This window comes from Perognathus longimembris, chromosome 3, assembly GCF_023159225.1.
Source record: "Perognathus longimembris pacificus isolate PPM17 chromosome 3, ASM2315922v1, whole genome shotgun sequence".
Classification (NCBI taxonomy): domain Eukaryota; kingdom Metazoa; phylum Chordata; class Mammalia; order Rodentia; family Heteromyidae; genus Perognathus; species Perognathus longimembris.
Genome location: NC_063163.1, coordinates 105,604,076 through 105,630,241, shown reverse-complemented (window position 1 = coordinate 105,630,241; position 26,166 = coordinate 105,604,076).

The window sequence follows — 26,166 nt, the reverse complement described above, 5'->3', positions numbered from 1 at the left end:
AAGAGCACACTAAAGCCACCAGCACAACAATGTTCATCGTAGCACAAATTGTCATAGCTAAAATATGGAACCAACCCAGATGCCCCTCAGTAGACGAATGGATCAGGAAAATGTAGTACATATACACAATGAAATTTTATGCCTCTATCAAAAAGAATGACATTGCCCATTCAGAAGGAAATGGAAGAACTTGGAAAAAATTAGACTAAGTGAAATGAGCCAGACCCAAAGAAACATGGACTCTATGGTTTCCCTCGTAGGGAATAATTAGCACAGGTTTAGGGTAGTCACAGCAGAGGATCACAAGAGCCTAATAGCTATGCCCCTACCAATGCACAAGACGATGCTAAGTGAAATGAACTCCATGTTATGGAAATGAGTTGTAATTACTTTCAACACACCATGTGAAACCGTAGCTTCTTTTGTTGAAGATCCTCTTGTATTCCTTCCTGTGGTTGTACACGTGTTATCACTGTATCTCATCTGAATACACTGGATACTGTACATACTGGTATTTGAACTAGGGAAGTGAAAGGGAATATCAAAATCGAGAGACAAAGGATAAAAAGACAAATGACTCCAAAAGCAATACTTGCAAAACCATTTAGTGTTAATCAACTGAACAACTCATGGGGGGAAAGGGGAAGGGAGGGGGGGCGGGGGGATGAGGGAGGAGGTAACAAACAGTACAAGAAATGTACCCAAGGCCTAACGTATGAAACTGTAATCTCTCTGTACATCAATTTGACAATAAAACAAAAAAGAATTAAAGAAAAGAGTTCATAATTTTGATCGCTTTCTAAGTAAATCAAATAGCTAATTTATTTTATATATGTAATTAGGTTTTATTATTATATAATATTTAAAATAATTTGTGATATATATTTATACTTTTCCTACCTGAATCTTAAAAATATGATCACTATTATAATTTTTCCATAAAGGCATTAAAACTTCTTCTACATCCTTAATTCCACCTGCAACTTATTTATTTCATTGTGTAAGTTTGTATCTTTACCTTGATTAGGGAAGATTTCTAAGAATTATTTCTGTTATCTTTAGTGAACCATTTTACACTGAATTATCTCTCTTGAAATTTCATTTTTATGTCCAAAACCAATTATATTTAATATAACCTCATTACTTTTCACATGTTTTTCTGTTTTGTGAGAACACTTGAAGTTATACATACATCTTGCATTTAATTTTAATCAAAATCCAAACTATTTGGCACCTCAATTAGTTTTTCCTTAATGTGAAAATTATTCTTTTTCATGTCCCTTGGCATTAGATCGTTCCTGCTTCATGAGTATTTGTCATAATTTAATTGACATATTTTTTTCCCAATATGGATGATATGAGTATTTTCTATTAATTGAGATCCTGGAGGTTTTTGTTCTTATTGAGCAGACAGATGTCAACATATTTATTCACATTTTACATTTTTAGAAGAACAGTGCTTTTTCTTCTTCTAATCATTACATGGTAGATTATATTTATATAACATTCCAAATTGAAGTGGGTTGATCATCTTCTATTAGAACATATTATGTTCAGATGATTTAAGCTCTGATGATTTTTAATAATTTGAAGAGGAGTGTTACGGGTCAATAAGAGAAATAAAAACTTTAAAGAGATGCAGTAGGACTAGATAATGAATATCTCTTTTACAGTTATAATAACATCTTGAAGGCAATCAAGATCTGATTGTCTTTTAGTTGTCAGCCACAGTGATGTCCCATTCTTTGTCTCCCATAGTCATCTGTGTTCCTTACCTCCCTATGCAGCTGTTTCTCTCATATGTGCTTTTGTGTCTCTGTTACTTTCTCTGATGTGCCCTTCCTTTATCATTCATTCTTTTCCTGTTCCTTCCCATTAATCCTTCACATTTTACTTAGGTCTCACTTGATCTTAGAAGTACACTGTGATTCTCCTGAATGGAATAGACACCTCAACTGCCGTGTTGCCACACAACTCTGCTGCTTTCCCTAGCTCCTACCACACTCTAATTCTTTGTTTACTTGCTTCCTTCTTCTTTTTCCTAGACATGAGCTCTTGGAACAGGCCAATCATCATCCTTCTTTGTATCCTGTACATATGCTCTGTATCATATTATAGAACACATTGTTAAATCAATAATTATAAGAATGCATATAGTTTTCTAACAGGAGCATTTATGTTTCCAATAAGACATGCATTTTGGTCAAGATTTATACATAAACTCATGTCAGACCTAGAAATAAAAATGACTTAACTATTGAACCCCCTATCCTCAAGAGTTTAGAACTGGAGCTAGAATCTGAGAGCAGTCCCCATAAATTTAGTGTTTAAAGGCAAGTTGTCTCTGTGGAACTACCCACAAATGTAACAACCAATAAGCTAGGGAGTTATCTCAAGGGACTCCAGCAAGGAAAGAGGAGATGAGGAAGATTCAGAAAAAGAGAATAGAAAAGAATAGGCAGCCAGGGGAGAGAATACTGGGAGAGAGGGTCTTCCTGCTTTAATGACAGGGTGGACAAATGTAAAATGAGTAAAATGCATAAAATCTGAGTAAGAGAAGACTGATGCCTAGCTTTGGAGAGATCAATATTGTTTTGACCTTGACTAAGTTTGTTGAGGCACAGGGGAAAAGGAATCATGATTAGGATGTGTTAAATGTGAAACATTTTTAAAGAAGGGGTAATAATAATATATGTGTGTATGTATGTGCGTGTGTGTGACACACATACGCCATATTATATAAGAATTTCACTTATAATTTAAACTTGACAAAGTTATGTGATTACTTTACTAATATCTTTATAATTTTCAGAGTTGTTCATTTTTGTTTTCTTTTGGGGGTTCGGGGGTGGGGAGCAGTATTGGCGCTTGAATCAAGGAGCTCCCAACTTTCTAGGCTGTCATGAGATGGCTGAGCCACACTCCAGCCTTTTTTTTTCTTCTGCTTATTTTTGAAATAGTTTGGCTTCCCTCCCAAGCATGCATGTAAACCCATCATCCATCTACCTTCTAGTTGCTTCTGGGTTTACAGGGTTCTATTAGCACTAGGACTAGGTCCTCTCTGTGGCATTCACAGATCTTTCTGCCCATGTTCACTTGATACCACAACCCTCCATATTTCAAGCTCCCACACACTTTGCTGTCACAGGTGTGTACCACTGCACTCAGCTATGGCTTGGGAAGGGTTGAGCTTGAACCATCATCCTCCAACTCTCAGCCTCCCATGTAGCAAAAATTACAGACAGGAGCCATCAGCACTATGCTCAACTGCAGGTATTTTAATGTGAGGTGAAGGCCGAATGAAGCAAGCAGGAGCTAAAGGCTGGAGGTTATACAACACTCAAGAGAAACATTTTTATTTCCTTCATGAAACAAACTATTACAGCAAGACTTTATACCAATGGACTAGCTCAGCAAGTAGGGAAGGGTAGGCTGTCCATTTGAGGAAAATAATCCTTCATGAGGCAAGGATTGACAGCATCTTGTATGTGAGAGGGCAACAAAGCATGGGCAAACAAAGCCAGAAGAGTCCTGTTTCTGTATGAGTAGCTTTCACAACATCTCAGCAGTCTTAGGAAAGTCGAGACTATATATACAAAAATTATGGAGGTGGAGACGGACATTAATCTGTCTGCCATTTACATTTTTAGTCCCTCTTTGGCAGCTAGTACCCACAAATATATTACCTGACTCTCTAGCAAGTGACTACTCTTCCTTGAGAGATTTCTAGTTTCTATTCCTGAATTGCCTGAGAGATATAATAAAATCCCACCAGACAAACATATGCTGATAGCTTTACATTAATATGGAAAAGTTATCAATAGTCACTTACTATTTTGCTAGATGTTCTGTACCATTAAATACATTTTATCACTTTGATCTTGACATTAATCATATAAGATAGATCTTACTATTAAGTACACCATACCAATTGAAATCCAGACCAAAACACTTAATCAATGTCAGGAAGAATTTTGTTCCTGCTTTAACCTACTGGAATATGCATTGCTTTTTTCTAGTTAAGAGATGCACTACTGCTTTTCATTAGCTCAATTCATGAAACAAAGAGGCAGAAAACGTAAGAGAGAGGTAAAAAGCTACCAGGAGTAAAACAAGGCTTGACACATCTTAACTATGTCCCAGAGTGAGATGTAGAACAAGAAGAAGAAAGTCATTATTTGAAGAGATGACAGCTGAAAAATGTCCTAGATATTTAAAAAGAGAGATAACTACTCTTAGGCATACTAGAGTAAGTTGGAAACAAATAATCACAAATGGAAATTTTTGAAAGCACACATAAGTGAGAGAGCAAGAGAGACAGAGAGAACGCTTCTATCACTTCCATGTAGAGACAAAATTCCATTGTAAAAGAAGAAAGCTTAAAACAAAAAAACAGAGGCTGCCACCTTCAGTCCCACACAAAGACAGGAAACTTTGCTCCAGGAAGTGTGGTCTAGCTCCTTGACAGCAGCAGGGTAGTACAGAAGTAACTCCAGCATGGCCAGAATGTCAGACCATAAGAGAAAAAAGTTCTGCAACAGTCTGGAAAAAAAAGACTTTATTTTTAACACAGTGTGGACAATTCCATACTAAAGTGTATGATTGTAAACAATGGAAATCTTGGATGGAGAGCAACTAGGAAATCCATTGTATAAGACAAACAGCTAAGCATCCAGTTAATGGTGACAGGCAGGAAGATTCTGGACTCAAAGTCAACGGGAGGGTCAGAAAGGCTGAGTGCATGCTCTGAACAGCATCCACAAGGGGAGTAATCTGAGCAGTGCATATCTGAAAACATTTCCAAACTGCAAACAGACTTGTCAACACAGACAGGAAGACTTTCCAGCACATGGCCTTAAACATAACCTCTGCCCAAATACTGAGTGATAGGCAGCAATGCTTAAAAACATAATCATGTTCAACCTTGGAGATCAGATCACACTTAATGCTGTGGCTTCTAGAAGCAGTCAAAAAGAAACCAGCAGATTATACCAGTGAAATTGCAGGACAAGAAAATGCCAGCTCTCTGTACCATAAGAGCATCTTTAAAGACACACATACATCTAACCATAAGGGGTGAATATCACAGTAGTGAAACTCACGGAGAATCTTTGATAAGTATGTGGCTTATGAAATCAAAAGGGACACCTCTAGATAACAAAAATAAAACTCAGCTTAAAAGATAAAACCTTAATCCAGAAATGGTGGCTCAAACATGTTATCCTAGCTAGTTGGGAAGTAGAGATTGGGGAATTTGATGAGTCAAGAGACTCGAACTTAACCAATGGCTAGGTGTACTGGCATGCACCTGCCATCCTTAGTGACACAGAGAAGCATAAGTACACAGATCACAGTCCAAGCTGGCCTGGGCACAAAGTGATTCCCTACCTCAAAACTAACTAAGGAGAAAGGAACCATAGTGACTTTTTTTCCTGGAGTTCATTTAGATAAATATAATTCATATGATGAGTTGCACATAGGTATTGCATCTTTGTGTTCCTTTCCTACAAATATTCTCCTTTGATCTCACTGTGTGTGAATTCTTGTATAATTTATCATGTCCCAATGTATTTTTAAACATCCAGTGTGTTAACTTGCAGATTTATAGGCATAGTCTAGTTACCACAAATGAGAGAAACCATGCAACCTCGGGTTTCTCTGAGCCTTGCTTATCAGCTGCCTAGCAAGCAAGAGGCTCTGAGTTTCCTAGTGCTGTCCTCCTTGCATAAAGAACTAAAATTACAAAAGAAATCTGATCAAGGATAATGAAGTGTATATAAGGTGACCTCTTAAACAAATTCTTGTCTACAACACAGAGGCATGTTCCTGAAGAAGTTACATCATCAGTGCTAAGCTGGAGGTGATATTTGGACCTATTTCTTTAGGGCCAGTGACACATGGTAGAATGGTAGATAGGAACTGATTATCTCACCAATGGAGAGTATGAGTAGGGTCAGGGGAAGCTCAAGAATGAAGTATAGGACAACATGAACAGTTCAAGATACCAGAGAAAATGAACAAATAACATATACTTAAAAAGTATCCAGAGAAATAAAATATAAATTTTAGGAAAGATATGTGCCAAAGAATCCACAAGAAAAATTAACACAAAAACACAACATTTTAAGAAACCTCTGGAATTTTCTAGTAACCAAATGCAATACTGTGTTTGGAAGATGCCTTATAAGTAATTATCACCAGTCTCTTTACTATGTAGATGAGGAAACTAAGTCATAGAAGAGTTAAAGTTCTTTCTAGGTACCTGTGCTCATGTCTGTATTCCTAGCTACTCAGAAGGCTGAGATCTGAGGGTCCTGGTTTAAAGCCAGCTCAGGCAACAAAGTCCATGAGATTCCTATCTCCCAGTTAAACTCCAGAAAAAGTGCTGGAAGTGGAGCTATAACTCAAGTAGTAGAGCATTAGTCTTGAGCAAGAAAGCTCAGGGATAGTGCCTAGGCCCTGAATTCAAGCTCCAGGAATGGCACCAAAACAAACAAACAAACAAAAAAACCCACACAGTTAAGCTCTTATTGTGTAAGAACATAAAATGCTACAAGGATCTTGAAACAAAAGCTTGAGGATTGTGAGATCTAGTAAGCATATGAATGTGAGAAAACCTATTATTTCATCTCTCTGTTTATTCAAATACAGAAAAATAGCAGTTGTGGAACAATAATGTCTTTAACATTTTTATATCCCTTCTTTGTATATTCCTTGAAGGCAAGAACAGTTTTATTCCCTGTTGCATTCTGAGTATTTTGCCATACTACTTTGGCTCATATACACATTCAGTAAATATTTCATGAATGAATGATCTTGTTTTACTGCACATGAGCACATGAACCATAGTCACACATGATATTTACCTTACTCTAGTTACTTTTCAAGGCTATATGTGTTGGTAGAAGCCACAGAAGATCAGTATCTGGAGATTGGAGTGGTCACAGTGAGGCTAAACATCATTTCTTAAGGTAACACAAATGGCTCCATGAAAACGTACTTTCCTATGTTGCTGACCTTCTATTTAGACCACACTGCTAGTCCTCCTGCATCTGTTTGTAATCATGCATGCCACCACTCCTTGTGAGCAACCAGAGGTGAACTAAACTAAAGGCTGCAGTGGCATGTGGCGTAAATTCCTCAACTCATGGTACTTTTCATTCAACTAAGCATAATTCAGCCTTTTAAAACAATGCAATTTCCTGACAGTCCATCAAAAGCTACAGAGGCTGTTCTGAATCATTTCATTTGTGCTGCCCTTCCAGCCTTCCCCTATGACTATAAAAGGAAAACAGAACAAGTGCTTTATTCTAGATGGCTTGTATACTTGAAAATTTGGCTTCTTTTCACTTTCTTTACCTTTTTGTCTTTTTGTGTTGTTAGTACTGAGGTATGAATTCAGGAAATTATGGTCACTAAGTCTGCTTGTCATGGCTGGTAATCTCTTGGCATATCCTCTTGGGCCCGCTTTTTTACTGGTTATTTTGGAGAAGGAATTTTGAGGACTTTTCTGCCTGTGCTGTTTTTGAATTGGGATCTTCTGATCTCAGTCCCCTGAATAACTAGAATTACAGTGGGTAATTGATATCTATCATTTTCTTGACATTTCTGAGTGAAGACCAATAGAACTTATCCAGTGGGCAAACACAGTCTCCTATCTCCACCTCATTGACTTAAAGAAGAGATCCCCGAGTGCAAAAACATTGAGATAAGTGTCCAGTCAGTGTGAATTTTGCTTGAGAAATCCAGAGACTAGCAGAGTTTGGGAGGGAATAAAAGATTATCTACTGTGACCTCCACACTTTATAGACTAAAAACTGAAACCAAGTGAGGTGAACACAATTTTCTTCATGGTCTCTTGAGGCAGAAAAAGTAAGGCAGAAAAAAATTTAGCATCTCTTTGATCTAATACTTCTTCCTTTAATTTAAAATGGTGTGAATTTTAAATGAAATGCAATCCACATGCTTCTGATTGTTACATTCATTGCATCCCAAAATCATTTTGTTTGAGGCCATCAGTGCCCAAGCCCCCCTCTGAGCCTTTTTACAGGCATTTAATCCTTTTGGAAATGTGAAGTGATATTTTTGCCATGGCAAAGTAAAATCCCTTTGAACTGGGGACTTTTATAGTAAGAGAGAGGATTAAGACAGACAGAGACAGAGAGAAAGAGAGAAAGAGGGAGGGAGGGGCTGGAGAGGGGAACTTGAAGGGAAATGACAGGAAATCAGTAGTTTTCTTCCTTTTGTTGTCCCCTAATAAAGCCTAGCATTAGACAAAGTATCTCTTAGCTTATTGTGAGCAAAGAAGAATCTTGGAGTTAGAATACCTTGTCTTGGATTAACCTGATTGCACTTGCTTTTGTGGGAGACAGCTCTGTGACTATTTGATCAATAGAATCTGCTGATGGTACCAAACATACCTTCTGGTTAGAACTTTGGCTCACATAATCACTTACTTTCATCCAGATTCACTTCAAGAAACAAAGTGGACTTCCAAAGTCTCAAATTCAACAGTTTTCTCTATCTGTCATTATACAACTTAGATATAGTGAGTTCTACTTAAAGATAATAACAAATATAAAAACCAAAAAAAAAAATAGCTCAACTGAACTGAATTTGGCTGACTAGAAATAGAAAATGTAGCTGACCATTCAGAAGAATACAAGGATACTCACTGTTTTAGACACAGTCAAAGACATTTAGAGAAGTTGATCCTATTCAAAGATGAGGCATATGAAGGGGCTTGGGAATATCAGGATATAAAATGAACCATGTACCCATGGTGGGCATTATAATGACACTATCACTAAGCTAATTCCTGCCTTCTCACTAGTAAACTACCTCATCCAGTATTGTTCCAAATGAACAGTTGTTGACTATAAGCAAGCTATTTAACAATGCTTTGGAATTTAGATATCCGTTTCTCAAGTAGTGCATAGGCATAAGGCATTTTCCCTTTCTTTCCTCACCTCCCACAGACACTACCATACTGTGTCTTTTTTTTCCCCCAGTTAAGGTTCAACTAGATGCATATCAAAGTGTGGGGAGGGGATGTGACAGATGCTCAGAATCCTGTTGTGTTAAGTGCCTTTTAGAGAAGTTGCTTTCTGGAGAACATGATTTCTGACCAGGAAAGCAACACTATGGTTTTCAAGGGTGAATGGAAACTAATGCTGTGGTCCAATGCTTCCACCAACTTTTTGCAATACCACTGTTGAATTGCAAGGTAGAAAATGTCATGATTGGAGAAGTCCGTGGTACTGTAGTTTCTGCTTCCAGCTTCAAATGAGTGCTAAACTCATAGTAAAGGATAGAGTTAAGGATCAAATATAAAGGGTACTCTAGCTTTCACTTCTGTACTTCCAAGTACTTGTTATTTATCCTTATCCCAATGAATTTCTCAGTCTGAACACAGTTGACATCTTGAGCTAGATGGTTCTATATTGTAGGATCCTGCTCTGTACAATGTAGATGATGTTTATAATGGCTTGGTCTCTAGTTTCCAAGTAGAAAACCTCCTCATCTCTCAAGGATATGACAACTAGGAACATCTACAGGTATTCCCAAATGTCCCCTTGGGAGTAAAACTGCCCAAGGGAGAATCAGTAGCCAAAACAATTCAGATATATTTTCCATGGGCAATAAGTGAACAACAGAGACCCATAAATGAACAACAATTTCACCAAAGGCAGTTTATCCCATTGTTCTTGCTCAACAGTATCCAAGGCTTAGGGACACTCACACCACTCTGTTCTCTGTAATCTTTCCTATGACCATCTGCATCTGCTCTTCATGACCTTGCTGTTCTCCATGTACTTTGAAAGATCTACAGAAGGAAACAAACACACAGAAAGAAAAGGAGAAATAACCAAGCGATAAAGCAAACTGTTTAAAAATAAGCAGGGATTGAGGATGGTGAGAAAATATCTCTTCTCTTTACTTCTCTTCTCTTTTCTTCTTCCCTCTGCCCCCAAAGCTACTGGCATCTCAAGGTAGTCTCCGTCTGAATTTGAATCTGGTTTTCATTTGCATGCCTTCTCAGCCATGAGACTAGTTTCTTCTCATAGATAATTTGACCTGATTACTTTCTGAAAGGGCAGACAGACCCGAGGAGCCCTGCACTCATTTACTTGTCACTCCCAGCATTAGTTTAATTTGGGCTGAGCTGCACTACTCCCTCCCAGAATGCTGGTAATCCTGGAATCAAACTCCCTTGGGGAAGAGCTGGGAGGATATGGGCTGCCACCCTCTCTCTATCAGAGTTATGTAAGTAGGCCTTTGCATGTGGAAAGGCTGACACCACTTGACAGAAAAGGAATGGTAGCTAAAGAAAGGGGCTTTTCCCCTAGGACTGATTTTGGCTCTTTCCTTTTCTATCAGCACTAGCTACAATATAAAAGTGAAACTTGGGAATAGTTAAAAGACCAAGCTGCTGATTTTGTGAATAGAGAAAATCTCTAGGTTCTATCTTTTTTTTCCCTCATCAGTCATGATTCTTGGCACCGTATTGAGAATGGGGGAATGATAAGTATATGTTTATTTATTGTCATATTGGGTAGAATCTATTTAATGAAGAGTTGTGAGTGGCATTAAATTATCCCAAAATGTTACTATGCAGACTTGATACTAATATTATTTTCACTTTCCTATATTAAGGTAAAATGTTACAGAAACAATATTTTTAAATATAAGAACTTGAAGTAGGGCATTAGTGGCTCAGACTTGTAATCTGAGCTACTCAAGAGACTGAGAGCCAGAGGATTACAGTTTGACACAGGCCCAGGGAAGAAAGTTTGTAAGACTCCATCTCCAATTAACCTGTAGAAAGCGGGATGTGATATGGTTCAAATGGTAGAATACTAGTGAGCAAGCAAGCTGAGTTCAGAACCCCTAAATTTAAGCCCTATTTGAAGGCAAAAATAATTGGTCATTTAAATGTGTACCTCCTTCCATTTTCTATTCTTGTAAAGCTTACGTATAGAATCTGTATTTCTAGCAGAATGCAAGTGGCTCTCACATTGAATCCCAGAAACTAAGGAGACTGACATCAGGAGAATAATGATTCTAAGGCAGCCAGGGCAAAATATTATTGAGACTCCATATTAATGAAAGGAGCTAGGCATGGTACTGCACACTTGTCATCCCAGCTACTGTGAGAAAAGTAAGAAAAGGAGGATCATGGTCCAGGAAGGTATCCAGGCAAAAAGCAAGACCTTATCTTAAAATAATCAGAGCAAAAAATGGAAGAGAGGGTGGATCAGTTGCAGAGTGCTTGCCTAGCAAGCACAAGGTCCTGAGTTCAAACACCAATATTGTTAAAATAAAAAAAAAAACTCTACCAATGCAGCTTTCTGAAAGCTTCCATTTTCAATTATCTCTTCCTTTCCTATTTCTAAATCTATTTTATAAAGTTGAGCTTGAACACCAATAAATATTTTAATAATAATAAACTTATTTTGGTTGTATTCTTTTCTATTTTATATAAATGTCTTTTGCCATTACACTTCACATATTTAGATAACATTTGTATCTGTGTTCTTTCTTTCTCCCTCTTCTTTCTCTCTCTTCTTCTCTCTCCTTCCTTGTGTCTGTCTTTGAAATGTTAGAGATTGGAATAGAGCTAAGCACTTGCTCTACCCTCTGAGCTACAATTCCAACTCTCTTATCACTTTATATCTAACGTGTAACACATTTACTTTCTTGCTTAACTCCAGAGACACAGGATAAAAAGACAAATGACTACAAAAGCAATACTTGTAAAACTGTTTGGTGTAAACCAACTGAACAACTCATGGAGGGAGAGGGAAAGGGGGAAGGGGAAGGGGGGAATGAGGGAGGAGGTAACAATCAGTACAAGAAATGTATCCAATGCCTAATGTATGAAACTGTAACCTCTCTGTACATGACTTTGACAATAAATAAGAAAAAAATTAAAAAATAAAATATGCTAGTTTGTGTTCAGCACCTATTACATTGGATATGTAAATTATATGGAATATGTAGATTTCCATTTCTGTTGATAAAATTGGTCAACAACAGCTGATTGTTGTGGCACATGTCTGTAATCCCAGCACTCAGGTGGTAGAGGTAGGGAGATCATGAGTTTGAGATTAGGCAAGGGTTGAGACCTTTTTTCAAAAAACCGTCAACAATGAACAGCTTTATAGAGAGTTCAACCTGTAATATGTTGCTCATTCCTTCCTTTGAGGTTAGAAATGCATAATACCTGCTTCATGACTGGAAAGAGCTGACTCAAGATTTGTAGTGGGTGCTCATGGTTGTTTTTTGATCAGGTTAAAATTCCTTGACTTTAAAAACATTTGACCTGTTTGAAAATTTATCTTTTATTGTCTTTAAGTAGTTCCATAGAGGGGCTTAAATTAATATGTCGATTTATGAACATAATGCATCTTGAATGTCACCCCTTCCATTATTCTCCTCCATGTCTTCTAACCCCAGCCATCCCCTCAAGTTACTGCTAAAATTTTAACTTACATGTAGAAGAAGATAGAGGATGTACAAAAAAATTGAGATTAGTGATCAGACACAACTAGTTTGGAAAACCTGCTCAAGTCTGGATAATCACAACATTATATTGGCTACACAGAGTTCCTAAAGGAAATGTTGCATTTTTTTGCCAGTCCTGGGCTTGAACTCAGGACCTGAGCATTGTCCCTGGCTTCCTTTCGCTCAAGGCTAGCATGCTACCACTTGAGCCACAGTGCCATTTACAGCTTTTTTCTGTCTATGTGGTACTAGGGAATTGAACCCATGGCTTCATGCATGCTAGGCAAGCACCTTACCACTAAGCCACATTCCCAGCCTGCATAAAAATCTTAAACTAAGCCTTGCCTAGAATCAGCACTTTGTAGATGGCATCACTAAAAATATATCATTAATTGCTGATTATGAAATAAAAAAGACAAACTCAAATATATAATGGGGAAAAAAGTCTCCTGAAGTATTTCCAGAGACTAAAAAACAAATTTGGACTTTTGAATACTTTTTTAATCAAAGATGTATATTTATCTACCTATCAATTTCTCTGTGTGTGTTCACAGCACATGTATAAAAAGGGTTCCTTGCATTCAAATTTTAGTTTAACACGTTATCTCAATTTAACAAGTGAAAAGAAACAGTAATGTTAGAATTTGTGGTGAAAAGAAATGCATGGTTGAGAAATACTCAACCTCTGTCACGTTCTGTTGGCTCAAGGTTGTGAAAATTAAGTGTAGTAATGTTGCATTCTTTTTTCTTCTGGCAAATATAAAGGCCAAGAACTCAGAACTGGAGTGACAGCCCAATTAATCAGGCTCCACGTTTCAAACTAGGCTCTGAGCCTGCCCAGAATTGCAAAATTTTTAAATGACCCCTTTGTCCTCAGAAGCGCCAAAGTGAAATTCTTGTGGCATCACTTGCTTCTTGGCACCTGCCATGCAACCAGTACAAAAATACAACCAGAAAAATACAACCAGTACAAAAGTACAACCAGCAAGAATAGAACCAGTAGGACAAGAAGTTCTTTGGGAAAAGAAGTCAAGTGGGGCTTTTGTTTCCTCTGAAGGAAAGAAATAAAAGAGGTGATTTTATAAACAAACAATAAAAACCACAGCAAGCTTATCCAAATACACTGTGTGTCTCTGGAAACAATGGAATTCAATTAGGTTTACAAATGTTGACTACATCCCTCACAACACCAGCAGAAAGGGACTGTAATAGACTCCTGGAGAGGAGACCTATGAGAAAACTAAGTATCCCATTCAAATGTCATGCTCCTTTCACTTCCTAAATTTCTTTCGAGTAGAGACCATTTTTGTTTTTTAGTCACAGAGGAATAAATAAATAAAACTGCATGTTTAAGTCAACATGGGCAGATAGAGATAGGATGAGAATTGTAATATCCTACAAGGTATCTTAACCTAAAGTGAGCTCTAACAGCAGAGACCTGGGAAATCTCTTCTTCCATCACTGATTGCATCAGCTGAGAGATACATCTTGCTTTTCTACAAAGTTAGCATGGTACTTCCAAACATTTTATCTCGATTTGTTCCTGACTCCATTACTGCAAAGTAGACTGGACAAGTATTATGGGCATTATATGAACTAGGAAATTGAGACTAAAGGAATTTAGTCTGGAGTCACAAGGAGTTGAGCACCGGACCCAGGGCTCTTAATTTCTAATGTAGTTTGTGTTAGGATGGGATGGAATTATATCAAAAGGCACATGACACAAGCCAACAATGTTAAACAGTATATCTGAAGTCATACAGCTATCTCAGATTAAATAACATCCCTGGAATATAAGTGACTGATAAGCAAGGCCTTTCACGTCTGTTTGAAGAAAATGCCAGCATTGATCAGTGCCTTAAACACCAAAGGAGATAAAATAGGCTTGGTTTGCCACTAACTTGCCTAAGAATTTTTTTTAAGAAATGAATATGCTCTCAAAAATTTACCGGATATTTTTATGTGCATTTAAAATTTACCTCATTTGAATTCTGTAGATTAGGTATGTGAGACTGATACAGTTTTTCATATAAGAAACTGAGGGGATGCAAGAACAATAAACTGTCCAAGTTACATTATCTAGATAATATTTGAGGCTTTGAAGTTATTTTCAGCTATTTATGGCTTGACCAAAGCCTTGGCTTCATGCAAGGTAACAGAGAATCCATGAAGCATACACTCTGCTTTCTGTGTCCAATTTCTCTATCATATGGTTTACAAAGACCTAAAGTTTTTCTCTCTCTGAATAGCAATAACTGAGCCCCTTTGCCAGCTCTTTAGAGATCTCTAGAGACAACCCATATTCATAAAAGAACAATTGCAAGCCTCTTGAGACACATCAACTTTTTATTGCCACAGTATTGTCCTCATTCAAAAACTCCACACTATTTGCCTTAGTCCTCATCTAAGCACTACGATGTTATGATGTTTGTATAAGCAAAAGAAAAAAAATACCGTCTTCTGCAGTGTAATGGATTCAGTCATCACAGCTAAGTTGAGAAAGTAAATTTCCTAATTCATGTTTCATTTAAATCTAAGAAAGGAGACTCTATTTTCAATACTTTGCATTATAAAAAAAAATAGCAACCTCTAATTGAGTGAGACAACTCATGAGTATCTAGTTTCTGGGAATCCTAATAAGCTGATTTCTTCTGTAGACACCCCAGACTAGGTGAAAAAAAGAGTTCTAGTGGGTGGGCTGGGTTAACTTGAGGTCTCCAGTTCTCTTTAACTTATAACTGGTTCATCTTTCTCTAATTCTCCTCAGGGAGGATGCACCTTGTATCCTTTCCTACCCAGATGATCCTCTTGATAAGGTGAATTCTTTATGGTAAGCCCTGAATGTACCCTGCTCCAAGATGACAGTCATGTTGGTGACCCTGCCACAATTATGCCTCATAACTTACCTTTACAGAATGTCTAGAGTCCCCTTCCTACATCTTTAGAAACCCAAGCAGAACATTGTTCTCTATGATCAGAATAGACATTCCCCAAGTAATAAGGTATGAGCAGTATGGTTTCAGCCAATGAATGTCAGACTACAAATATGATAGTCCCATTCGATTATATCACCTTACGATACCATAGCCTTTTTAGTTTGTTTTAGTATACTCTATGATGTTTATAGGTTAATTAAGTCACCAGTGAAGTATTTATCAGAATCTAAGGTCTCCTGTAAAGTGATATGACTATACTTTGGAATGCTAGCTGCCTCAGTCACCTTTGTAGTCTTATTTAGGAAGTCCTACAGATTTTCCTGCTCAGGCTGGCTTTGAACCATGATCTTCAGATCTGCCTTCTGAGTAGGTTGGATCATAGGCATGAGCCACTGGTGCCTGGCTGGAAACATTACTTTCAATGGGTACACAGGAAATACTCTACCTTTTGTCTCAGAGCTTAAAATTATGGATTCATATAGTAAATGACATGAGAAATTCTACAGCAAGGAAACTTACTTGCTTTTATTTATCCCATTAATAAACTCACATGACATGGAACTATGTTTTGCATGAACTCTAATTTTCCAAAATTCTAAATGAGGGAATTCCTTACGTAAGAGATCTTCTTGTCCTCAAGTTCTAGTACATATAATAAGTCAATAGCTGCTTCAGAAGCAATCAAACCCCAAATTTATCCCTTCATTCTGAACCCTCAATCAGAGATCCATTGTTCACCTGTTCTCCTTGCTGTTGTTAATAAGTCTCTAGCACTAAAATGACTTAAATGGCACTCAGGTCTTGGCTCAAATATTTAAATCTACAGTACTCATTTTGATGGCCTTAGCTCAAGTCTTGTTATTATGCAAAAATGCTGGAAGGATATAATAATATACACTGGAACAGGTAATAATGTGACATTGGGTTTGAGGATTAAGTGGAATTTCTGGCTTTTAGTATAGTGGAGTTCAAACCTCGTGCTTTCTCAGCAGGTGCTCTACCACTTGAACCATTCCTTTATCACCCCCTCTTTTTGCTTCAGTTATTTTTCAAGTAGGGTCTTATGTCTTCCCAGATCCAGCTTCTGCTCATGATGCCTCTAAGTATGCTAGAGGCAACTGTAGGACTACTGGTGAGAGACAACCACATCTGGCTTACTTGTTGAGGTGGGATCTCAGTAACTTTTTGTCTGAGCCGTTTCAATCAAGATCTTCCTGATGTCTGATCCAAAGTAACTGGATTACAGTAGGTGTATGCCACCCAGGACAACTGTTGTCTTTATTATTTTCCTGTGTTTTTAGAATTTTTAATGATTACTTTTGAAATTAAAAAAAAAACTTAAGAAAAGGAAAAGGGGCTAGGAATATGGCCTAGTGATTGCCTCACATACTTGAAACCCTAGGTTCGATTCCTCAGCACCACATATATAGTAAACGGCCAGATGTGGCGCTGTGGCTCAAGTGGCAGAGTGTTAGCCTTGAGCAAAAAGAAGCCAGGGACAGTGCTCAGGCCCTGAGTTCAAGCTCCAGGACTGGCCAAAAAAAAAAAAAAAAGGAAAAGAAGGCTCCAGAATGAAATGGAAGTTATTATTAACTTTTCCAGTGTCGGCATTTAAGGGTCCATTTGCAAAGATTGTCCATAAGGTTTATGAGTTTCATTGTTTTTGTGAATGTAACTTTATTTTTATTCCATATAGAAAAACTTTCAGATGTTTTGACTTTACACACTTACTCAAACCATCTGGTATTCTAAAACTTCACAGAAATGATATCTTCCACCCATGGAATACTGTCCTAATACTAAACCAGCATTGTCCTGAATGTGAAATTTGCCTTCATCAAAAGCAAGACCTGCTTTCCACTTATATCCAGTCTGGTGTGGAATGCGTGTTCTATACCATATCTTCATCTCTTCAAAGCAAGACTGTGTAATTTGACTTCAAGTATTTTTTTTTCTTATAAAGAGTTCCATTCATTTCAATGTAATTAACTGAAAGATCCCTCTATGTTTCTGGATAGACATAGAATGTTCCATTGGAGATCATCAGGTTAAATGACATAAACCAGACCCAGAAAGACAAATGCCACATATTTTCTTTCATATGCAGGATTCACATCTTAAAAGAAGTGGCATAGGTATAAAATGGGGGCTTTTTTTGGTGCAAAAGCCAAGTAGATGTGGGAAAAGGAAAAGAAGAGAGTAATGGAGGTGACTATGATTGAAGAACATTTTATGGATGTATGAAAATAACATAGTGAAACTCATCAAATTGTAAAAAATGAGGAGATAAGAAAGACTAAAAGAAGGAAGTGAATGAATATAATCAAAATACGTTAAATCCATGTATGGACATATTACAACGAAATTCCTCTGTACAACTAATATATATGCTAATACATATGCTCATAATAAAATAGAATATTACAATTACCAAATAATCAAGCACTCATATAACCTTAATATTGGGAAGGTGGGAAATCCAGTGTATCCAAATATAAGCCCTGATGCACTCCCAGTTTCTCTATTGCCTACCCATGTCTGAAGATTGGGAACACAGTCAGATTCAGCTCTTTCTCCATGGCCAACGTGCCTTAGCAGCACATGGGCTGGCAAGCAGTCACAAGTCAACACTTTCTATAGTGTGCAAACCACAGGTGCGGCCTTGCTACCTGCAGGGCTAAATCTTCAGGCATGAGTTATGAGGAATCAACTCTTCACTAAGTGAAGCCAGAAGGTCAAGTGGCTATTGTCTCAAAACTCTCCTAATTTCCACATTTACTAAAGCTTTCAGAATTGTACCCTTTTAGGGGAGGTTTACACAAACTTCTGGCCTCAAAATTAGAAAGAAAACTGAAAATCAACTTATGACAGGATTCAGTAAATTTCATCAAAAAATTAAATTTTTTGCTCTATGAAAGACCTTTAAAAGAAGATAATTACAAGCTACTCGGTGAGAAAACTCATGTGCCCAACTTTTTAAAGATAATAAAAGTAAGTTTAATAAAAAGTTAAAGTTTAAAATACAAATAATACCAACAATATGTCAGTAGACCAATTCAAACATATAAAAGAATTATACAAAATGTCACTGGGATGAAAGGCTGATATAACTTGTTTGAAAATCAGCATATATAAATATTCAATACTCAGTAAAGAACACAATGTCTGATCGTATGTATCAAATAATAGAATAACAGAAAAATATAGCATGCATCCATGACTAAAAGGAAGCAGTCAAGCTAGGAATAGAAGAACATGTCCTCAATCTGTGACTAACATGATAAACACAAAAGATGAAGGGATCTTCTCCTGAGACCAGAATGTGTACACATACTACTGCAAAGCATCGTTGTATTACAGCTCCTAGGCAAGTCAACTGGGCAAGAGAAAAACATGTATATTTGAATGAAAGAAAGAAACTCTCCCTTCAATGTGCAGAAAACCCTAAAGCAAACATACAACACTACCAGAACTGAGAGTTCAATATGTAAAAAGCAATTGTATTGTTCATCACAAGTAGCTCCAGGTATTTACAATGGTCACTCCAAAAATAATGAAGGAGATAGTCTCATTCACTATAGAATTACAAAAATAATGAAACACCACAGAATTAATTTGACAAAGAAAATACAAAATTGGTGTCAGTAAATTGCAAAGAATTGCTCAAACCAAGTTAAAAATCAAAATCACGGGATGAAAATTGCAGTCATGGTTTGGGAAAGCACCCAAAGGACTCAAAATAGCCAAAATCATTTTTCATATAAGTGACAGAATTATGATCTCCAAATGCAATCAAGTCAGAAGTATACCGACATAAGATATGCAGGTAAATTAACAGAACAGATAACGTCAACAAAGTATAATTTCGAACCTATCTACAAATACCTGCATTCATAGCCAAGTTTTGACAAAAGCTCTAAAGCAATGCAATAGGGAATGAGTATTTATTACAACATTAATGGAGCAAGTAAATATCCACGGGCAAAGGAATAATCTTAAAACCTAACTCATATCCTATATAAAAATTAATTCAAAATGGATCAGAGGTTTAAGTATAAAAATCCCAAATTATAAACCTTTTGAAAGTAGTGCATGGGGGAAAATTCTTGTGATAATGGTTAAGAAAAGATGACACGGGCTGGGGATATAGCCTAGTGGCAAGAGTGCCTGCCTCGGATACAAGAGGCCCTAGGTTCGATTCCCCAGCACCACATATACAGAAAACGGCCAGAAGCGGCGCTGTGGCTCAAGTGGCAGAGTGCTAGCCTTGAGCGGGAAGAAGCCAGGGACAGTGCTCAGGCCCTGAGTCCAAAGCCCAGGACTGGCCAAAAAAAAAAAAAAAGAAAGAAAAGATGACACAAACAGGAAAGAATTGTGACTTGGAATTCATCATAATTAGTCAAGAGGAAAATAGAAAGAGAATAGAGGATGGAATACAAAATACCTGCTTTGAAGGTTGCAGTTCTACTTGGGTACTATTACCACCAATGGAACCTTAGTGGAGATATAATGCCTGAAGTTCCAATTGTGATTGAGTAATGGGATCTTTGGACAGAGTAGCTTGAGACCCAGCAGAAACACAGGAGTTCATTAACAACAGAGAGAAAGAAGGACTGGCTATTGGTTGTGACAGGCTGCATGCATTTGTCTAGAATAAATATTTTGCTCCCTCTCCCCACACTTTCCTTCCTGTATTTCCCTCCTGTCCTTTCCCTCACTGCTTACAGCACACTTGGCACACATTTTGCTTGACCAGATGCTATAAGAAGTCAGCAAAGTTTCTGTAATAGATGTGGTCTCTATTGGGTCCTGGAATGAAAGAAGCATGGCATGGAACCAGCATCCACTTGTGCTGCAATGACTGATAAATGCATCATTTATGTTGTCAGACACAAAGATTTGGAGGGCATTTGTTGCTGTAGCACATTGCTTAATACTGTTTCATTTAGAACGGGCAATCTCTACCATGTGCCCCAAAGGAAACTTTGCTCTTTTCCTTTAGTTAGCAAATATTTATCAAGCATAAACTATGCTTTATAGGCACCAGACACTTGGCAAACCATACTTGTAATATATGTATAGTTAAAAACAGTAGCAATAAAAAGCCTTACAAATCAATAATGGCAAAATGAATGATATGAACAAAATAATAAACTAAAACCAAATGAATGACTGGGCACTGGTAGCACACACCTGTAACCCTAGCTGCTCAGAAGGCTGAGATCTAAGGATCACAGTTCAAAGCTAGCTCAGGAAAGAAAGTCTGCAAGACTCTTGTCTCCAATTAACCACCAGAAAACCAAACGAAGAGCCATAGCTCAAAGTGGCAGAGCACTAGCCTTGAGCAAACGAGCTCAGGGAGAACACCCAGGCCCTGAGTTCAAGCCCCATGAAATCACACCCCCCCACACACACACACATACACAAAAGCAAATGAATACAGTGAATAAAAACTGGTCTATAACTTTTACATGGGAGCTTACTTAAAGAACATACAAATTAACCAGCCTTTAGATGTCACATCTATAAACCAAATTTCTCAAGGATCTCAGTTTGAAACAAACCTGGGCAGAAAAGTCAATGAGATTCCATCGCAAGTACCCAGCCAAAAACTGGGCAGGCATGGCTCAAGTGGTAGAGACCAGCTGGCAAGAAGAAAACCAAGCACATGGCGGTCCTAAATTGGAACCCCAGTGCTGTCAAAATAAACAAATCTAAATTGTCTAAATAGAAACATTTTAAAATAAAAATGGGTGGTTTTCAAAAACCATACACCAGATATAAATATGTGTGATTGTTTAGCTCCCTTGTTTAACTACCATCATGGGGCTGAATAAATATAGAGATCACAGGCTGTGGAATCAACACAGGACTGGCCCTCATCATCCATCTGCTTCTCCTTCAGCTCCACTCCAACGTGCTGCTTTCTCAGGGTTGACCACTCATTTTTCTCCAGAAGTTTTTAAAGGGGCAGTGGTTCCCAAGGGAAATAACTTCGGTTATGATTTGTTATTTTTTTCTCATTCTATTTGATCAGGAAAATTACAAGTGTATTTGGTCTCGTGTATATACAACATGGCAAATAATCGATTCTACAAGCGTGGTGAGTTATGTCATAAAGAAGCAGCACAGTTGCAGGCAAGGGCTTTTCTGTTTTTATGACAGCTCTCAAAGTACACCCACATTTCTGATTGGAGAGGTCAGAAAACAAAATAACCAAAGTAATTTGGAGCTGAAGAAACTCTGGTGGCAATATGCACAGAAACCTGAGGGTATGGAAGGATTATGGGGCAAAAAAGGTCTAAGGTTGGGGTCATTCTACAATATTACACTTCAAAGAACATCCATCAATTGTATAGACCCATTTATCTCATGCCTCATTCTTCACCAGATAGGGCTGGGAATATGGCCTAGTGGCAAGAGAGCCTGCCTCGTATACATGAAGCCCTGGGTTCAATTCCCCAGTACCACATATATGGAAAACGGCCAGAAGTGGCACTGTGGCTCAAGTGGCAGAGTGCTAGCCTTGAGCAAAAGGAAGCCAGGGACAGTGCTCAGGCCCTGAGTCCAAGGCCCAGGACTGGCAAAAAAACAAAACAAAACAAAAAAAATTCTTCACCAGATATATTGATGAAAAGTTACTACATAGACAGCAAATGGAAGTTATACAATATTGGAATCTAGAAAAGTGGAATTCATGATAACTCCCAATCCTGGAAAGCCATACGTTGGCTGTTTGCTCATATTCAAATGACAAAGAAACGAAGTAGATGTCGAGGGCATACTTGAAACCCTTAGAAATACTTCCTTGCTTCCCAATCAAGCCTTGCTACACAGTAGATGAACAAACTACCTCTGTGGTTTTTAAGATGCACATATTCATCCCTGTGTGCTTCTGCTGGGCATTCTCCCTGAAGGCTCACTTTGTAGTGCCTCCAGTTTTGTTCTCACTCAATGATTCATTTATCTATCATTCTGTGTAGATTGTATGGCATACAGGATAGGATCCTGTATTGCAGGATGATTACATTCAAATTTTAGTGCCAGCATTTATAAGCTCTGTGACCTCAGGCTATTTTAATCTATCTTTGTTAATTTTTTGGAAAAATGCTGATGTAATTTACTTCCTTATAGAATTGATATGATAGATACATCAGTTAATAAAGCAAAGCACTTACAATAGTATTGCATGCATTAGTTATACCAAAGCATTAATATGACTGCTGAGCATTGAATTAGAGAAATGTGTTATTGACAGAGGTGTAAAAACTTGTAAATTGAGCAGTGTTTTTAGGAGAATGAATGTAGACAAGAGGTGAATAAAAATTAATGCTGCATTAGGTAGAAAGTTCATGGCACAGATGAGAGCCATATCACAAGGACAAAGAGTTAAAGGAAGAGACCCAGAGGGCTCTATCATCAAATAAATAAAAGGTAGGGAAAAAGACAACTTGAGCTCTATTTTCTTAGTCAAGCCTTATATATGTGGGATACAGAGACATTCCTGCCTCCCACTTCTCAATGCCCCATATAACACCAGCTGAATAATTAGTTGCCTTTGTGATGGAGAATATTAGAGTGTAAGCATTTCCACTTTCTCTGGAAGTCCAACACACCTAACCAAGAAAGAGCTGTGGTGAGTAAAATGTTCAAGAAATGGTGATAGATATACTAATTAGTGTGATACTGATAATCATTCATAATACATAAACGTATCAAATATGATGCTCTCCATGATGTAGAACATGTCATTTGTGCCTTTAAAAGTTTTTCAATTGTCCCTGAAAAACATCTAGAAAACAAAATGAACAAAGCAAATAAATAAGAATAAGGGTAAAGAAAGGATTTAAAGAGAGAACATAGAAAGAAAAAGGAAGGGAGGGAAGGAGGGAGGGAGGGAGGGAGGGAGGGAGGGAGGGAGGGAGGGAGGGAGGGAGGGAGGGAGGGATTCATGGAACCATGAAACCCCTGCCTTGCAGAGATTCTGAGGAGAATCCAGTTTAGTTGGATAAACATAAACAGAAGGGAAATTGCACATTAATACAATAAAACACCACTTCAATAATAAAAACAAAAAGGAGAGGGCAGTATGTGTTATGCCAAGGGGATACTAAACAAAGTTTTAGGACTATGATGTCACTTCAAGTTGAATTGGGGTGGGCAGTGGGAGAGTAGGGCTTAAAGTCAAGGAAAGTTGGAATATAGGAGGCCCCACATCCAGCTGACTGTCAAGGACTATGTGGAAATTGAAAATATGCTAGAGGAAATAGAAATAGCAGTGAGAACAACAGCTACACCCACTAATATCCTCTGAACACTACACAGTATGCTGTTTTCTCATGTGTTCTGATTTTATCCTCACCGCTCATTCTACATTATCTTCACTTTGCATATGGAAGGACTAAGGATACTTAATGTTTACTTAATTGAAATGGAAGGGTCATTGTGAAGGGACCAAGATCTTAAGCCTCTAGTACACATACCATTTACTGCTGAACTATGCTCCTAGTGAGCATGGGTGCTGAAGTTCCACAGATCCAAGGGACCTGCCATCTATGGGACAGAGGAAAATTCTGAAGCAAACAGCTTCACATGCTGAGCTGCCTTTTGCTCATCTCAGACGGGGAAATGTTCATACCTACAGAGTCAATGATGCTCGTGAAGGTACCATGTATGTCACAGATAGATACTCATGGAATTTCTTCCTTCTACTTGTTTTTTCCCAGGACTCCTGCTGATCCTCCTTCAGCCAGATGCATAGTATCTTTAGCCTCCATCAAGAAGACTGGCCTGAGTTGTCCTTTGGTGTTCCCCTCAGTTGCTGGGGAGACAGTGGGCAAACCTCAGAAGACTGGTTTCTGTACTGGCTTGCCTCTCACAGGATATCCTTCCACAAGTGTGTGTTGGGAGTGCTTGTAACTCTGTTCCCCTCTTGGCTCCCCATCAACATGCCAACACACCCTTTAAAAAGCCCTCAGATCCCCCTTCCAGCTGACAGCCTAACAGTCAAGCTAATTAATGGTCTGCCTGCCCCTTCACAATCTAAGTGTATGCTCCCAGAGGTTTAAAGGAATGGAGCAGAAATGAGCAGAGGGGAGGACTTAGGGCTTTAGGGACTTGACCCCAAAGCTGTCTGAACTTCAGAGTCAAAGGAAATCAAGGGCAGAATGGCAGGTTCTGTTGTAAGACCAACCCCCAATCAATATGGTATAATTTCATAGCTCATTATTCCTGTGTGTGCCATAGCACCATTGGGGAGGAGGGAGGGACATCGATGGGGGCTTAGAGGGGGGGCTTTCATACTAGAGTGAATCATATGGAAGCAATTAGTAGAGCCTTCATTCAAAAAAGCATTAAGGTGCTTGTAGCACTGAGTCTCAAGTGACCCTTATGCTGGGACCATAATTCACCAACACTTAATACCATTTACCCTGCAGATGTGCATTATATACAGAAATATCAGCTTACCACTTTGAAAAATTAACCTATTGAAGGCTGTCAAATTCTGACACCCTCATGGGGGTATTATATATTGTCTGTGCACCTCTCTGTTTTGCCTTTTACCCTTAGAATCTGGGGTGCTAGGTTAAATGAAAAATAGGGAGGCTAACAAAGGGGTAGGGAGTGGTAGAAAAATGAAGACACAAATAGAAATACTGGTTTTCTTCAGAGGAAAAAGAACATTTCCTCAGTTATAAAGCACAGTGAGTTTGAGGATGTGGCATCTTTCCCTGTTGCAATATAGACATACTGTGTATCTAGGGGTTCTTAGTCAGAAAGGCCAGATCAATGAAGAAAGATGTAAAACAAAAATTGGCCTAAGAAGAAATGAAGTATTTAGAAAACAATCAATGAGAAGAGCCAACAAGAATTGTTAGGCTGTAAATGAGAACAGGATAGAAGGCCATCGGCTTAGCAGACCAACAACAGCCTTGAAATCCAAGTATTGTGAATTTCAATATTCATATCTACAATATCCATGTTCCCAATGGGACAAACTGCATACTGGACTGAAAGAAAAGATCCCAGCTATTGCAAATGTTGGATGAATTGCAGTATCGTGTCTATAGAGGCAATATACATTATAACAATTATAGTTAATAATTATATACTAAAATATATTGAGAGTACACTAAGGTGCTCTTACCTAAAATCCAACTACACTGAAAGCAAATTTGGATAGTAGTGGATATGTAAAACTTGATTGATTGTATTAAGCATTTTGTTATGTATATGTTTAACAAATATGTTGTTCACATGAAGGAAAGAAAAAGGAGAGAGAAAGAGATGAGCAGAGAGAGAGGAAGGAAGGAAAGAAGGAAGGGAGGAAAGGAGAGAGGGAGGGAAGGAGATAGGGAAGGAAGGAGAGAGAGGGAGTGAGAGAGAAGGGAGGGAGAGAGGAATCGTAGGAGGGAGGGGAAAAGAAGGAGGGAGAGAAGGAGGAGGGAGGAATGAGAAAAGGAAGCAGAGGGGAGAGGAAGAAAAAAGGGAGGAGGGAGAGAGGGAGGGATGGACACTGGAGGGAGGGAGAGATTAGAGAAAGAATCATCTCAAACAATTCCATGTGTTTTGGATCTCAATTTTTATCATCTATAAAATGATTACCAACGGTCATCTTCCACCTGGTAGAAGTTGAAGAAACTTCTACAGTATAGGTAAACAAGGTTTGAATGCTAAGATATAGCTAGAAGCTGGCTCTGAGAAGGAAGGTGATAATGTGAAT